Here is a 16,241-nt window from a genome sequence, read left to right on the forward strand (position 1 = left end):
GTTTCCTCCCTGGTGGAACACAGATGAGGCAGGGCAGAGAGAAGATCAGAGAATATGGATATGGTGAGAGTAACACTCTGAGCTTGCTCAAAATGTGGTAGGGGTAAGATTAAATATCTTTCTAGTAAACCTGAAATGAAGAATCTTACACCACTCAAGCTGATTGGGGAATCCCTATAGCAGAATGGATATTGGCCTCAAATTTTCCAGACAAATCGATGGAGCTGATCCCTATCCTCATTAAGATTAAAGTAGAAAGTATAGAAAAAATAATACAGTTCCACACAAGAACAGGAATAGTACTAAGCAGAAAACATCTGAGGGAGTTGTTTTATTTAAAAAACAGAGTATTTTTTCCCTGCTTTGTTTAGTTCCAACTTTCCAAGTCAAGAGGTAGATACCAGAAAGAAGATTAGCTCAGTAGGCATAACTGTTTGAAGGGATCATTTCCCAGCTATATTTATTATAGTTTTTCTATGTATTCTTGTTTTGTTATTTTCCTATTTCCAGATGAAGTTGTTCATAAGATCTGAACAATCTGTAAGGGTTATGGAGAACAAAGTTGAGACAAATTGTACAATTTGTGGAAAATGTATATGGAAAATCTCTATGGAAAAAATTGGCAAATGGTATTCCTCAAAGATTAGTGTACACAGAAACATATATAAGCTACATAGAAAATCTTAGCAAATACATAAGAATTCGGTTATTTTGATTTTAGAATGAAAAATCTGGAATTAACTCACAAGAAGACTTGGCTATTACCATGCAGAGCACTGCAGCATTCTGCAGTCTGGTGCTCAGCTCTAGGAATGACACTCCCAGTGCAGAATTAGGCACCTCCATCTAAGAACTTAAAAGTGACTTGTTTAGTTTCTGAATTGAAGGAGAATTACAGTACATCTGCTGAAATATGTGCTGATTCCCCATTTCTTGGTATGCTTTATATAAAAGCATGAACACATACATTAATGTCAGAGATTGTAAAATTGGATCATGAAATGAGCACGGATTTATTTTGAATGGAAAGAATTGTACTTCCCTTTCCATATTCCTGGACTGTACAGCTGGAAAAGATTTATTAAAGACTCTAGAGCATACAGTGCATACTGCTTTGGACACAGATTACAACTTTGTCTAATTTAAATGTTTTTCTGGTATTTTCTACCACAGTGTCTTGTAACAGTTTATAAATTGAACTATCTTTAATAAAAGCTGTTAAGCCAATGGTTCAAAGAAGAATTGGGAAAAAAATTTATAATGCTCACCTCTCCCCTTGTAACTTTTGGGTATCCCCACAAAATGCAAAGACTTATTGTAAATGCAGTAAAGGTATTATGTGAATGCAGTTAGTAAATACATTTCTTTCCTCTTATCTCACAAGTAACTTCATTGTTCATTTTCTTACAGGATTATCACAGCACTAACAGCTCTTTGTTTAGGGAAGACAGTGTTCTGCTTGAGGTTTGTTTTTTTTTCAATGCCCCTTTAAAAAGTCCAGCATTTCCCTTTTACAGCTTATTTAGGATTGTCTGGTTTTGCGTGAAGATGGTCTGTGTGGCAGTAAGGACTCTGACCTTCATATATGTCCCTAACCTGGAACTGGTTAGGCACTGGAGAGTAGAAAGGGGAACTGCCATATATGCTTGCTCTGTTCTTTGCCCAGTTATCCCCTTATAGCCACTCTTGGAGACAAGATCCGGGGCCAGACAAATCTTTTGGTATGACCCAGCAGCTGTTTTTATGTTAAGAGCACTCTTCAACTTCTTCAATACAAATTGTAAGTGGCTTAACTTAAAAGCACTTCCCACTAGAGTCCACTACGCTGTTGGATTTCACAGTGAGGCAGCTGAGGAGTATCCATATATTGCATTTTGCACTCTGCTGTGAGAGCAGCGATCTCCCAAGAAAGAAAAGGAATAAAAAGAAGTCCCAAAAAAGAACAGTTTCTGTTCCTCTGGTAATGAGCACAGCTATTTGTCAAATGAACCTCTCGGAGCCCTCTGCCACTTATACAAAGCCTGGGAGCAAGAGCAAATACCATGATGGTTGAAATTTATGTAATCCTTTGATAGGACTTAATCCTATGAATCTTCTGATATTCCACTAAATATTCTTGAAATAAGTTCAGTCTTGCACTTATCTTTGGTTATTATTTGGTAAAAGGATACTGTTATATTCTAAAGATAAAACTAAAATAAAGGACTTCCAATAAAAGATCAGAGATAAGTTTTCCAGCATCAAAAATGTCTTTTTCACATTTTGCTGAAAAAATCAGCTATGCTTTAAAAATCACAAACAACTTTTTGTTTCTAAGGAGTCAAAAGAGTACATTTCTTAGATACAGGCCTATATTGTGGGCACAATCTGTGAACTGAAATATGAACTGGGTTTAGCGTACTTCTGTTCCTGCTATAGCCATTAAGTGATTATTGGCATCAATAGGCAAGTTATACTGAAAAAGGATAGGATTTAATTTTTATCAAAAACTTTCAGGAAGCTTAATATTATGGTTCAGCAGGCTTGTACAGTATATGCTATCAGTTTTGCATTATAACATGAAATGACCATAAAACTATCCAGAGATATGAAGATGGTGGTGTGTGACTGTTCACAGATGTCTGAGGGTAGAGGAGGAGGGAAAAACTTCCTGTTGTGAGAAATAAGTTCCGGTCCAAATGAAATAGGCTCAGGCAGAATCCTCTGTGAAGCACATTTTTATTCACGTTCTTGCAAGAGCGGGTGACCTAGCAAGTAGGCACACTTCCAGTTCTTGAAACACACCTTTTTATTCCCTAATCCCGGCTGAATTTTTCCCTCCCCTGTTTCCCATTGGCTGGGTACTCCAGGGTTCACAGTCTGCCCGAGGCACCTAAAATCCTTCCCGGATGTCCTGCCTCTGTTTACTTCTCTTTATGCTACACCTAAAGGGATTATCTGACTAGTTTATTTCCTTCCTTTTTGGTAAAAAAATTGCTCCATGTCATTAGCCCTGGTTAAATGTTTGACTCCCCTTCTAGACACTAATCCAGTAGGAATCAGTTTGTCCTTTTGTCTGTGGGATAAGAGATGTTCTACAAGCCTCTGCTGGAGCCTCTTTGTCTTAGTCATTCCCTTATCGTGTCACCTCTGATGGAAACGGCTTTTCTCCTCTGCAAAAGCAATACCTGCCTTTCTTACACTGTGTTTGTACTTACATGATGAGCCAAGATCAAAAGAGGCCTCATCCTCCATGTGGTTGGTCATCTCTGAAAACTCTGATAAGGATTCAAGCTGATTCTAGCAGCAACCTTCTGAGCTCCTGAAAGACTCATTTCTCCTAAATTCTCTTTTTCTTTTTTTTTTCTTAACATTCTCTGTATTCCCACCATGCCTGAAACTCAATTAGTGTTAATAACTTCTATGTATTATTTTTGTAAACTTTGTAATTAATAGTATACCAAGAGATTTGTCAGACAAAATAAAAGTACTCAAAGCAAATGGAGTAACAGCTAAAGAAATCTACATACTTGAAGAAAATTATGGACATTTATTTTTAGTTCATTGCATTCACAATTCCTGCCATCTATAAACTACACAATTTCATCCACAGATTAGGTTATCTGTCAATAAATAGAGTAAGCTCTTATATAAATTATTACATGAACAGTTTTCTGCATAGATTTAGTTATAAACATAACACAACTCTTCCAGTACTGCCAGTCTGTATAAAGTTCGGCTAATGGTAAGTACCTGCAGCTATCATTATTTAACAGTGTATTTACAAAGGCAATCAGGTACACTCATAAGGAGTACAAACAGACAGAGATATCCCACCTGCAAACGTGTATCTAGGGTGAATTTTTCCTGCTGTCTTTAAAACAAGGACTTAAAGAGGAAGGTTTTCCCATTTCCTAAGCCAGTTAAAGATCATCCTGAGTAATGCAGAAGTTGAAAGTTTAGGTTTGTGTTTTATCAGATATGGTTGGCGTTTGCCAAGAGATCAAATGGGACTACAAAGGATCTAGGTGTAATTAAACATTAATTACTTTACAATTCAAGGATCTGCATATCTCAAATAGTTTAATTAAATTTATGCAACATCACACCTTTAGTTCAGCTGATACAAATTTTAGATCAGGCCCAAGTACATTTTAGTAATTATAAAAATGAGGTCATTTACAGCTACTTCCACCCCTGCAAGACTGGTTATTTCCCTAGCCAAGGCTCATACATCTTTTAAAGTATTGTTAATTTTATGCATCACCTGTGGGTATAGCCTGTCATTTCTATTTTAAGCCTACACATAGAGCATTTTTATTTCTCATTTTCGAATAGCTGTCCCTGAGTCATTCTCTTTCTCTGCCCCCAGATACAATGTCTGACTTTCAGAGGTGCGAAACAGAATTGGGATTCTCTCTGAATAGGCTTGGGGGAGGATGCAGGGCTAACTTTTGCTCTAGTTTTGCCCCAGATTCTCGGCTTTGCACATGAATGGATACTCTTCTATTGAGGTCTTTCTTTTGGGGGACAAAACAAATTGACTGCAAAAGAATACCAGGGAATTCACTTTGCGTACTATCTCTGCAAAGGTTTTTTCTGAGATTCCATGGAAAAAAGAAATTCAGAAGCTTGAAATGCCTGATGCAAAACTTTCAGTATAGGCAGGGCAGCCCAGCATTCCTCACGCACTGTTCTACAATAAAACTACACACAAATCTCTTACCAACTACATGGTTTCTTACCAAAGATGGAGTGGAAAATACGTTACTATAATTCCTTTGAAGTCCAACTGTAGTTTTGAAGATTAAAAGTTTTGCACTTGTTTGTTTAATCACTGCTCTCTAAGAAGGACAGAGGCTAGGTGCTTTCTTTTTATTATTTTTAGTTCAATAACTTGGGGAGTTTAACAAAATATGATGTGCAGAAAAGGATTTTTTCATCTTGAGAACAGAACTCTGTGTGACAAAATGCCCACACTGTGTAGAGTATGATTATATACTACGATTGTTTTTCTCAAAGAACGAACCTCATTATGCTTGTGTTATTAAACATCACTTATGTCAAAGTAAATCTGCCTGGGTGGATGTGTTGCTACCAAAGTGTCTTCTGCCCCTTGCTAACATTTAGGCCTTTAAACATCTCAGAAGTTCTTCCAGTTGTTTCATGTATGTATTTTACATGGAACACAGGAATAAATCTTATATGATTCAATATGAAAAAGCTGTAGAAAAAGATGTCCACTGCTACTTTTTGTGTTTTATCAATTATGAAGCACTTAAGTATGCAATATACACTCATTGAATCTTACAGTGTTTTCAGGCGAGACAGTGACGCTGAAATCAACAATAATGAATGCTGTACTTTGTCCATCAACAATGAACTACCATCAGCAGTGGAATCAACAATATATTAGGGCTATCCTATTTCTGTCTCCTTCTCTGATCCTATTTAGAGAGAATATGAATTCTCCCCCTAACCTCTGAGATGCATTAAGAATATTAATGGTAAGTATATGCAATCCGGCAGGTCATTCCCTCTTAGCTTATTGAACATCTTTTCTTAAATGAGAAACATATTACTGTATATTAGTTGGCAAGGTCACACAAGCTTAGTGACTTAAATGCATATAAAAAAAATTAAACTATTCAGGTCTATGTAAATATAGATTTGTTTCATATATATAAAAACAATATGTATGTATAAATGTAAAATGAGCATATGCTAGTATTGGGAGGGTAGGCAAGGCTACTATTTTAATTAATTCTTTATAATTTCCATAAAATAGTGCTTTGCTATTAAAAAAACAAGCTCATCTTGTCTTCTGGTTGGAGTACTGTGTTTAAACTCAAATTCCTAGCTTTTCTCATCTTTGTTTTTGAATAAGCGTTTTCTGAAACATTCAGATGGTTTGATAATAGTGAATTTATAAGCACTGTAGATTTACAATTAAGACGTTCTTAATACTCACGACTATATTTTTCTTCACAAGCTGAGTATAAAGCTTAATGACAGGTGAAGATTCGAGACTTTAGGTTGTGAGAATTAGCTAAGGGGAAAGAAAGGGCTCTCCTGTTGTTGATACTCTATTTTAGGTTCAGTTTTTCAGACAGGTGTACAAGCCCTTGCAACAAGTAGTTCTGCTTTTGAGGTTGAATAAAAGTACTCTAGATTACCCAAATCATTTTTTTTAAACACAGTCAAATTTAACTTGGACTAATTAACTGTATAGTTAGAGGGTAATTTGCATGATTAACAAACACTGCCTTTTACCCTTTGGGAAAAAAAAAGTAATTAAAAGGAACTCCCCTTTAAAAATACAGTTTATTTTGGATATACTTCTTATCCATCTTTCTTCCTGTTATTTTACCAAACTAAACATACTTAATTTTTTTTTTACATAATACTGGTAAAAAGATCATAATCTCCCTACAAATATTACAGCTCTGTCAGAGTAGGTAATTTGTATTTCCCAACTTCACACTTGATCATCAATCATCCCACATCAGGCAGCATAATACTTTAAACCCCCGAGCTATAGAGTGACCAGCTGGAAGCAGAATAGGTTTCCCCTTACCCATTGCCAATGTGCTGTACTCAACCAATTCCCTGAAGAAAAATGTCTATATACTTGGCACACAACAGCTACTAAATTTAAATTCCTCCCACCCCTATATACTAAGCTTTCTATCTGGTTCAACAATGAACTCCTATGATTTGGCCAGCTTGGATTCAGAAAGGAATCTTAGCTATCAATAAATGTAGTGAAAACGATGCTTTGCTTTCCTTTCCTTCATAGTACTAAAAGGAAGTTTCAGGGAGATGGAAAATGTGGCAGATACAGACAACCTAACATGCCATTGACAATAATTTTGGCTCTATTACCTGTGCCAGTCCACATCCAATTGCACTGCTTCATTTCTCTCATGAATTACTGTTGTCTGTAGCACTATGCGTGTTTAACTAGCAAATCTGAACCGAATGCAGTTTTTCTAGAAAGGAATGGAAGAGGAAAATAGTCTGAATAGTCACTTTTACTTAATGAAAACAAATTTTACTTAGGATTCTCAACTGTTTGTGGGACTTCTAATGAGATTCGTCCAACATCATATGGAAGAATCATTGTATCACACTCTTCTGTTTGTTTAAAATAAGTGCCATTAAACTGAACAAATGTTGGCTGTGTGACTCGGCAGACATTAATTTAACCCAGATGTTTATGAGTTCTCTGATGTCCATTTATTCTAGAGAAAACTTAATTGCAGAATTAATATCTTTATCTCAAATTAGATTATGTTAAAACTATCCATGTATGTTGTAAACCTGATGGATACTAGATAGGAGATGAATAAACATGAAGAACTAGCTTAAGAGATCAATAATAAAATATAACTATTATAGAAGCAGAAGCATGATTCTCTGATTTTGTAAACAATGAAATCAAGGTAATCGTGTTTGGTTTCAATGAAAGTAGGATTGGTTTCTTTATTTTTACTAATCTAATTTTAACGCGCAGGACTGTGTCTCCAGTTTCCATTATTCCTACAAACCCTTTTTATGTGGAGGCAAGATGGAACAACCCATTAAAACATCCTACAGCCACCCTTAGCATGTATACTAACATTGAGATGAATGTATACTAACTTGACAGAAAAAGAAAATGATTGTCAGGTGTTCAGAATTTTTATGCATATCCCTTAAATTAAATAGAAAAATAGAGATTTTTCCATTGTGTTTTTAGACTGAGAACTTTGGTATTTTTTTCTGTGTGACATTCATATGCTAATGTCTACCCCATATTAAGTCTAAATATAATGAAGCAACAGAGTTAATATTGCTCACAATATTTCCTGAATAAAATAATGGTTTACCAGAAAACAGTCTTTATCTGAGCCAAATACTTTTCAGGTTGCACTGCCTCCACTTCTGTTTCACTCCTTGCTGATACATCATTTGTGTTTGGAGCCATAAAGACCCCTCAAATTTGTAGAATTTGTTTGTAGAAAAAACACAGAAAAAAATAGAGAACATATATTTGGGCTTATATCTAACAGTGATTAGTCTCTTACAATGGGTCACAGTTTTCATGTCCTTTCTTTGAATTTGAGAGTTTAGGAATAGTGATGGTGAAGTTGAAAAGTAAGTGGTTTATCTGATTAAAAAAAAAATCATGCATCTTCTCATTTAACAATGAGACACAATACAGTCTTCTGCTAAACTGTACAGCCAGAGCACTTAGCTGAGATGCAAGAGACCCAGTTTCATGACCCTGCTTCAAATAAGTCAATATTATTTAGAGTAACTGGAATTTATTTAACATAAAAACAGGGAGAGGTTTATGCTTGACTGGTAAATAGGTTTGTTATCCTGGTATTCAGTAACACAAATCAAGGTTCACATTTTTGCTTAAAGCCAAGGTTTTACCCATCCTATCTGGGAGCCCTTATTAATAGATTGTTTGGAGGAGGGGATCTTTCTTTTTTTTTTGGTTTGGTTTGGTTTGGTTTTGGCCTTTGTAGAGCTGAGAAACCTTTCCATAAAAAGAATACAAAAACCATAGTCTATGGCCTAGATTTTAACTTCCATAAAACTGAAGAAAAATAAAAAGGTACTTATTGGTTCCACCTACAATGGCGTATAACTATTACAAGGAGAGAAAAAAATAGTCAACTAAATGGCACACCTTACACTGAAAGAATTCCAACTATTCTATCACTACATTTACAGAAACTTGTTCTAAATTCAACTTTTTGAAGAGTTATTTTCCACACTTTTCTTACTTTTCATAAAGCTTAAGAGAGGGAGTACAATTTGGACTATGCTCCTAGAAATTGATCTGCCAGGACTGAAGAATGTCAGTAATCATCAGTCAAAGTACAAAACCTTTGTAAAGAAAAGATGCTCCCTTGCAAACTCTTAACAGGTAACTGTTTTTCTTAAAAATAAGTAAGGATGGGTAACAGTAATAAATAAACAGCAAATACAAATGTAGTACATAGCACATGCTTGATCTTTGACCCACAGTTTTCCTGATATAGAAAGTGTAATGGAAGCTCCAGACACTCAACATGCTTAAAAATCTGGTCACTTAAGCTAGAGACTAAATACAGAGCTAAGTGTGCAGCACCAATTTATAATTTGCATCTAAAATGCTGTTCATGAACCTCTTCCAACAAACTGCTATTTGTTTTTGCGATTGTAATTCCTTTTTTCACCTTCCCAGTTTTGCGTGTGGCAGAGTTTGCCTCGTACCAAAATTTACTGTTGAGAAAATTATGTCCTTTTCTGATGGAAAGACATTCTTATGTTCTAGGAACAAAGGACTGGAAGGTGCAACAAAAGCTATGACCTGGATCCCTATGGCCTGTTGCGCAATATTTTTCTTTTTTTTTTTTTTTTATATTTTCACTATCAGTGGCTTGTCATCAAGCAGTAGGCTAGTAGGAAGGAAAGCATAATAGAGTCTGAGGGCACCTAAAAGGGAGGTCCACAGCTTTCATCTGTGGGAATCATTTTTGTAGTATTTTAGCATTTTCCAGATGGACCTAGCATGCAGGTTCACTCACGATGCTTTCAGACTTCCCCTACAGGGTCCAGATTTCAGTCTCTGTGCAGGTACGCAATTACCAGGATCAGTTGTCCCTCATCTTTTTTCCATGTTTATATTGGAACCCGAGGCAGTTTTTCTGTGCAATATTAAATATCTTCTGGCTTATCGGTTTCATATGCTAATCTGACAAGCATTCCACTGAAGATAGGAGAGGGACAACTGAATGATTCACAGAGCTAAATGAACTATCTGCATCTTGCCTCCATCTGCAGCTCTTCTTTGTTGTTTTAGCAGCTCAGGTGCGCACCCCTCAGAGAGTTTGATATTTGTGCTGATGACTTGCTTCTTTGGAGTCAGCAACAAGTGGCAGACAAAGAATTATCTCCCCAGGAAATATTGGTATGGTATCTAGATCAAAAATTTTACAGGCTTTGTAGTTGTGTGGTCCTCTGGATTTCCTGGAAGCTGGAAATGGAAGGGAGATGCATCTAACCTTCTCTGAATGTATTTATCTCCTTGTTCTTTGCAGCAGCATCCTGATCAGATGAAGGCTGACTGACCAGAACAAGAAGGCAGATGAAGATCCAAGATGATTCCAAATAGCTGATGGTCTGTTACAAGGCTGACTCTTTTTCCACTGGTTAAGACATGCGTCATGGTTTAACCACAGCCAGCAGCTAGGACCATGCAGCTGCTTGCTCAGTCCCCCAGTTCAGATGGGGGAAAGAATCAGAAGAGTAAAAGTGAGAAAATACTCATGGACTGAGATAAAGACAGTTTAATAGGTAGAGCAAAAGCCACGCACACAAGCAAAGCAAAACAAGGAATTCACTACTTCCCATCAGCATGCAGGTGTTCAGCCATCTTCAGGAAAGCAGGGCTCCATCACGCATAACAGTTACTTGGGAAGACAAATGCCATAACTCCAAACATCCCCCCTTCCTTCTTCACGCAGCTTTATATACTGAGCATGATGTCATGTGGCATGGAATATTCCTTTGGTCAGTTGGGGTCAGCTGTCTTGGCTGTATCTTCTCCCAACTTTTTGTGCACTCCCAGCCTACTCACTGATGGGGCAGTATGAGGAGCAGAAAAGGCCTTGACAACAACTAAAACCATCAATGTTTTCCCAACGCTATTTTCATCCCAGATCCAAAACATAGCACTACAACTGCTGCCAATAAGAAAGTCAACTCCATCCCAGCTGAAACCATGACAACATGACATAATGAGCTGCTGGAGGAGGATGCTCTTCCCATATACCTTCTAACACGTTGGGAGGGATACAGACTTTTTGTTTTTATTTTTCATACAGGGGCTTTTCCTTTTAACATGATTCAGTGAGATTCTGCAATTTTTTTCACAGTTTTACAACATAATGGGTTAACTCACACTTGTGTTATTGGGAAATAGAATCATAGAATAGTTTGGGTTCAAAGGGACCTTTAAAGGTCATCTAGTCCACCCCCCCTGTAATGTGCAGGGACATCTTCAACTAGATCAGGTTGCTCAGAGCCTCGTCCAACCTGACCTTGAATGTTTCCAGGGATGGGGCATCTACCACCTCTCTGGGCAACCTGGGCCAGTGTTTCAGCACCTTCACCATAAAAAAATTTCTTCCTTGTATCTAGTCTGAATCTTCCCTCTTTTAGTTTAAAGCCATTGCAGGAGAGGCTGGACTAGATGACCTTTAAAGGTCCCTTCCAACCCAAACTATTCTACGATTCTATGACTCTACTACTGTCAGTAAATTTATGCAAAGGATTTCCTTAACCATCCAAAAAGCAGGCATAAATCTTTGAAATAAAACATTGCAATGGGAAAATATAACATTTTAATTAATATACTAAAAATATTCCATTTGGTCTGATTCAGACTGATTTGTCACTTATGGACAATTGTGTAGTTTGCTAATAATTTGCTAAACTCCCCTATCTGATAATGTTTTTTTCACATAAGCCTAATCCCTGCCATACATATGCATGTTTATTGGAAAACCACATGGTAATATTACTTCAATATAAATTACTTCTTAAATTGAGTTCTGAACTGCTATCACAAATCAAATGTTTGAAAGCGAAACATATCAACTTCAGTTTGATCATTTCAGTCTCTCGTTTTTTCTAAGTACTACTGCTTTTTAAAATTGGCAGTGGGTTTGTGACCCCTCACAGAATTAAGTGCATTCTGACTACCTCACAGATTGCATTTTTGAATGATAGCAGCTTGAAAACAACAATGTTGCAAAGATAACTTTGTTAAACAATCACAACAATGCTTCTTTGTAACACTGCTTGTGGTAATTCACAGTTGATGTAGAGGTGTAGTATTTCATAAAATTAGTATCTGTGTTACATTATAAAATTTTAACATTGCTGCAGCTACACTTTTCTTGACATAAAACAGTCACTGTTTGACAAATTCAGTCAAGACAATTGTTATTCTCAAGGTCAACTTCAGTGTTCTTGAATTGTAACCCATGTGAGAGCTTTCTTTCTGAGTTAATGATCTCAAAGTTAGCAGTCAAGAGACTTGCAAATGTTTTTTAAAATCAGCTTTGTTGTTACTGCCCACTTCAGTCCTAGCTGTAGGAGGAATTTGTATGTTGTTCTTAGCAGAATTCTGCTGACTCTCACATATGCAGTTATGGTATTATTTTTATACCTTTGCAAGCTTTTCAATATTTCATCTTCGCAAATCATAGACTACATGCAATGTTGCCAGAATCCTGTCATATACAAGAGACTTTGATCAGGTTACGCTATTTTTATCAAGCTTGCACTCAGTCAAAGAATGTATTGACTGCACAGCATTAGCCTTCACGGGCAAAGAGCATCAAAACTAAGCTCTTGTTTGCAGGGGTCACCCTGCAAGGTTAGAGCCATCTGGGAACTACCTCATAAAGTCTAATTGAATTTTTAATTTGCAAAAGAGGTAGAAGGACTGTTCTGAACAGACTATCTAACTTAAAATTCAGCTCAGTTGAACAGTTTCACCTTTCTATGATGAAATGTAGATCCATTCCCTTCATTCATGTTGACCTCAGCCTTCAGATTCTTCTCTTAAATACATATCATGGTTTGGGCTGGGTTGGCCAATGACAAGACAACAGATGCTCTCCCCCACCTCTTGCTCTAAGGAGAGGAAGAAGAGAAATAGAGAGACTTATGAGTTTAGAAAAAACTAAACTACTTCAACGAAATATTAATAATAACATAAAAAGGAAATACCAAAGAAGATACGAAACCATATCAAGCTTCCAGAGAGATATCACCAGCATGCACTAGGGAAGTTCCAGACTGGACTCAGTGACAAATTGGAACTAGATTCTGGATCTACTTTCAAGAATGCATAGACTGGGATCAAAAGCAGACAAACTGACAAGGTCCTCCTCAAATGTCAATCACTGATGAAAGACAGCCATTTAAGAAACCAAACCGCTAAAGAAGCAACCCCAAAGCCTTTGCTCCCTCAGCTTTTATGCTGAGCATGGCAGATGGGCTGGAATACCCTGTTGGTCAGTTTGGGTCACCTGACCTGTCCACTCCTCCCCACAGGTGCGACCCCTCCACAGGGTAAGCAACCCAGTCATCTGACCCTGGTTGCCACAACAACAAGTGTGAGCAAGAGCCTCTCTCACTGAACAGACGGTTGGCTCTGCTCCACCCCAAACCAGGACAATACAACAAAGCAGTTACCTAGTTTTCCAGTGTTGCAGTTTAGTGTTGCAGGACTATAACCAACATGTTCCTGGACCTAATCAAAATACAACTCTCAATGCAATGACTTTCACAAAACAAACCCCTCTAATAGTGAAATAGACATAAGTCCAAAAATGAATCACACTAAAATAAAAGCATGCTGCACATTCAAATAAAAAACTAGATGCAACTGCTGATTGGCTCAGCCTTGGCTAGCAGTGGGTCCATCTTGGAGCCTCCTGGCATTGGCTCTATTGGACATGGGGGAAGCTTCTAGCAGCCTCTCACAGAAGCCACCCCTGAACCCTCCCCCCTCCCCGCTACCAAAACCTTGCTACGTAAAGCCAATACACTGTGGATAATTTAGTATCCTGGCAAATATGTTTCTAGAAGATGATGACAGCAAGAATAATGACTTGTCTCATCACCAATCAAAATTCCCCAGTGTTCTATTACACAAAAGAAAAGCACTTTATAATGTTAAGGAAACTTGAGCAATTGATTGTCAGGGAAATGATTTATTATAGTTATTTATCAATGTCCTGGTTCCGGGATAGGGTTAATTTTCACAAGGAGCTGGGACAGACACAGGTATTAGATACCATGTGAAGCCACGCCCAGTACATAGCCAAGTGAGCTGGCAAGGGCAGGGAGCAGGAAATCGCTGCTTGGGAGCGGGCTGGGGGCTTCCCCGTCCCTCAGTGAGCGGTGGTACATTAATTGTGTTTTGTACATTACTCTATCAGTATTATTGTTGTTGTTTTCCTCTTTCCTTCACTGTTCTGTTAAACTGCCTTTACCTCAACCATGAGTTTAGCCTTTTTCTTATGATTCTTCCCCCCCCTCCCCATCCCACAGCTGGGGTGTGTGTGTGAGTGAGCGGCCCCATCGTTCTTTGGTGCCAGATGGAGCTAAACCACAACAATCAAGTGAACTGCAACAATAATCTATTTTAATTTGTATTTTAAGTCTTTCTGCCTGAAACAGTCTTCAGCAACTTATTTAAATGCAACTTAAATTACAATTACAATAGGAATACCACCAAAATTACATTTTTCTTGGCTAACTATAACCCAAAAGCTCATTTAGAAGCACCTGCAAGCAGCATTTGTTGCCAAGTAGAAAAGGCAAGATTATGTTTCATTTGACACAATAAATTTTGTAAAGTACAGAATTTAAAACTTGCAGAACAATGAATGTTTTGTAACCATAACTGATCATAATTATGAGTAGTTCAGCACTGCTGATGTACCTTGAAATGCATGTTGTTTAACCTGGAAACAATCTATCTGAACTAAAACAGTGTTGTTATTGCCTGAGTGTCGGTTTGGCCTCAGATGACAACAAAGAACCACGTGCCGCTCTCTCGAGCTTCCCCCCCCCCAGGGAAGAATCAGAAGAAAAAGGCAAAACTCTTGGGTTGAGACAAAGGCAGTTTAACAGAACAGCAAAGGGAACAAGCAAACAACAACCATAACATGGATAGAGGCATATACAAACACGATTACGGAACCACCGCTCACCAACTGGACCCAGGAGCCCCCAGCCCTGCTCCCAGCCCCGACTTCCTGCCCCCTCCCCCGGCAGCTCAGGGTGGGCACGGCTCACATGGGATGGAATACCTGTGTCCCTGCCAGAGTCTGGGGAGAATTAACCCTATCCCTGCTGGAACCAGGACACTGAGAATATGCATGAAAAAAGAGTCTCACTGGTTTAATCACTAAAATTTCACCTTTGAGAATAAGTATTGTGATCAGAAAGTTGCTAGTTTGAAGCAAAATAAATAAACAAGCAAATAAAATAAAAATCCAACAAGAAAAAAATAGTAGACCAAACTCAGTAGACCAAACCAAAAACTGAAAAAAAACCCACAAAACTTTCTCTCAGAAAGTACATGGATTTGCTATCTTTTATGAATAACTAACTCACAAAGGATGTATTGGAGACTTAAACAGGTGCAAGGTAGCAATACCTTCCCAGACTAAGTTTTATATGCCATTTATTTGACAATTCCTTTTTTTTTTATAAGTTTCAAATACAATATAAGATACAGAAAATGTAGTGCTGTTGTATCAAAATACTAAAGATTATTCTAGGTTTCAAGGTGCACTTATTTTTCTAATGTTATATGCCTGTAACTAGCCATAGCAGTCTTCATTAGCATTACATGTTCTCTCTCAAAAACACAAGCAAAAAGCTCATCTATATTTCTGCCAAAACTTTATATCCAGAAATTTTCATGCCAGTCTTTCAAAATCACGATTATTTTTCCTGCAGCAAAATGCAGACAAATACAACAGTTAATTTTAATGTCACCATCAAAAGTTGAAAAAACACCCAGAACAATTTAGTTAATTCACTAGGAAGTGACAACGGTAAGTTTGTACCAATCATAATCCTTTGCAGAGTTGAGTTTGTGAGGGCAGATGTGGTCTGCACTTCCTTGTAATCTTGTAATACTACGTGCAAGAAGGTGTTCTTGTGGCTAAATCAATTTCTTTGCAACATGAAGTTTGCTGTAACTATGTATTCTGAAAAGTAAGAAGTCAGGGGCTCTACACTGTATGCACAGTCCAGAAGAATCATTACTGTAGAATACATAATTTTTTTCCTGTTCACGTACGTGCCAATTTGGATCACATACATAAAAGCTGAACGGCAAGTAGTGCTCCCTTAGGTTGAGATTTTCTACTGAATCAGTCACAACCTAAAGCATCATTCTCCCAGATTTGGCCTATGATTCAGCAGGTGATCATTTATCCATGAATTATGTCCTGGATGGTGACAGGGTTGTGACTGACATATTTTTCTTGACCATATTAAAGGTGCAGCCAGTGGCTCAATACTGGGAGAACAACGGTCTTGTTTAACATCTTTGTCAGCGACATGGACAGTGAGATTGAGTGCACCCTCAGCAAGTTTGCCAACGACACCAAGCTGTGTGGGATGGCTGACACGCTGGAGGGAAGAGATGCCATGCAGAGGGACCTTGACAGGCTGGAGAGGTGGGC

Source organism: Larus michahellis, chromosome W, assembly GCF_964199755.1.
Source record: "Larus michahellis chromosome W, bLarMic1.1, whole genome shotgun sequence".
NCBI lineage: Eukaryota > Metazoa > Chordata > Aves > Charadriiformes > Laridae > Larus > Larus michahellis.